The sequence below is a fragment of the Trachymyrmex cornetzi genome, unplaced genomic scaffold, assembly GCF_001594075.2.
Source record: "Trachymyrmex cornetzi isolate Tcor2-1 unplaced genomic scaffold, Tcor1.1 scaffold359, whole genome shotgun sequence".
In the NCBI taxonomy this organism is placed as follows: Eukaryota; Metazoa; Arthropoda; class Insecta; order Hymenoptera; family Formicidae; genus Trachymyrmex; species Trachymyrmex cornetzi.
Window position 1 is genome coordinate 1,069,723 of NW_017298310.1, and position 2,580 is coordinate 1,072,302.

Here is a 2,580-nt window from a genome sequence, read left to right on the forward strand (position 1 = left end):
AAAATCGTTTCACGTGTTTCAGCGTTTTTTTTTAATGTTGGAAGTTGTCGAAATATTTGACCGTCCCGGTACATAATTGACACCCTGTATATATATATACTTACATATATACTATTTTGTAGTCTTTTCCAAACTGCGCGCCGAATTATTTTTCCAGACTAAATAAACGCAATTAAAATTACTCTAGCAATCGCGAATTAAATTTACTTGTAAAATTCTTTGTTCTGATTGGTCACTCAAATTTTTCAAAGCGTTTGTAACGTCAAGTGGACCGCAGCCATAGTATATATTAGTAATTCAAGATTAAATTATTTAAGCAACGAAGATCTAGCTTCGACCGTAATAAGCATTCTAATTTTAAATTTTTAGTATTGATTGTGTTTCTCACATACACGGTCTAAAATAAAGACATCGTTTTATGATTCTTTGTTGAGATAGGACCATTCCCTTTGATCTAAAAGCATAACCCAATCAGCGCGAAGGAAACTTCCAACAGTTGCAAAATAAACATTTGCTGGATTCATACTGCATCCCATTTGCGTCGTACGACGCTCTGCAACCAATCAGAAAACAGCATTCCGATGATACGAAGCAAAATCCATCGGAATCCAGTTTTCTGATTGGTTGCAGAGTGTTGTATGACGCACATCGGATGCAGTGTGAATCCAGCAATTCTGCTGAATGCGCTCATGGCTCGCGCTGATGCAAACATCTGTGCGAGAGAGGAAGGTAGTAAGAGATAAATGTTCTCAATGCGCCGGCGTCGGTTCCGGCGTTTCTTGTTCAAGTACCGCGTGTGTGGGATCGGAAAGCAGCGATTGTGAAATTTATCTCTCTCACTTGTAATACGAAGATGTAAAAAAGAAAAGAAATTATAAAATAAATAATTACATAAACCTAAATTCCTTTTTTGTGCTAATTTACACAAAACGTCTGAAAACATAACCTACACATCACAAAATGACAGCAATGATGGACAGTAGGAACAAGAAACAGACGCATGCGCTTTACCAACATTTGCTCGCATTCGAATGCAAAATTTGAACACGACTAGGATTTATGAAATTATGGAATTCCATTGTTTAAATTAGCGTTCTACTAAAGATGGCCTGAACATGGGTCGAAACATGGACATTAAAATTTACTTAAGTAATAAAATAAGTTTCTTATGATTATTTCATGCAAATATATAAAATATATCTATGTGTAGTCGAAAATCCAGGAACGCGCGTATTTCGGTAGAAACGCGAAAGGGGAGAAGTCGCGCGGCCGCGAATGGCCAATCGTGAGCTAGCGCGAGCGAGAGGTCCGCGCGCAAGGATCTCGGATCCCGGCGGCCCAGCGGGGCCCGCGCCCGGCAAGGGCAGTCTTTTGGAAAGTCTCTTCGAACAAACTTCATTTTTGTATCCAGTCAAATAAACGATCTGTTTTCAGTTTTTCCTTTTATGTCCTCTTACGTTTTATTCCTCTTAAACCTTACGTTTATGCCCTTACGTCACGATTTAGTCCTTTATCCTCCTTTACCTTACAATTTTCTGTAATCCTATCTCAAAACCTTTAAATTTGACCACATATGTTTAAAATTTTTTTAACTCTATTTTTACAGAAAATATCTATGAATCTGTTAGTATACAGAATGATGTAAATAAAGAAAATGTAGAACAAATATATGAGAATCAACTTTCTCATATATCTGACCAACAAAATCTTGTAGAAAAAAAATTTTGGACAACTGAAGCTACTTTGGCGTTGATTAACTTAGTCGAAGAATACAGAAAACAATTTCAAAGTTCAGTGAAAAAAAATGTTTGGCAAAAAATATCGAAAATTCTTAAAGATAAATTAAGTATTTCATTTACATGGCAACAATGCGATACAAAATGGAAGGGCTTGTTAAAGATCTATAAAAATATTAAAGAACACAATATAACATCAGGGAAAAATCGAAAAAGATGGGATATTATGAAATCATGAATAAAATACTTCACAATAAACCTGAAATTACACCTGTAGCTGCATGTAGTAGTAGTAAAGGACTGGTAACTCACAAGTTGAGTAGCACTGATAAAAGCACGAGTGAAACAAACACGGATGAAGAACATTTCTCTGATGATAAAATAAAAAATACATCGACATATACATCCTCTTTTTTTAGGAAACGTTCAGCAGCAGCTAATTCTATAGAAAGAAGGCATCAAGATAAAATACGTAGACAGGACGAATTTTTGAACTATTTTAGTGATTATCTTAATATACTCCGTAATAAAACTAAATACTTGCGAAGATTCACCACGTTAAAGATGCATTCAGACAAACACTATTAACACTATTTGTCATTCCGTCCTTGTTTAAGTCCAATAAACGATGAAGATTGAATGACACGGGTGGCACCCAGTTGGACATGGCTCAATTGGGCACGAGTCACTCACAGCACTTGAGACTACAAAGCTCGTAAGCACCAGTCGCTGTGATTGGTGGTGTCCAATCGAGCCGTGATCAATCGGGATCACCCCGAATGACACACATAGTGCTAATATAATAGCATCTTCCCGAACACACCTTTTTTTTTTTTTTTTTTTT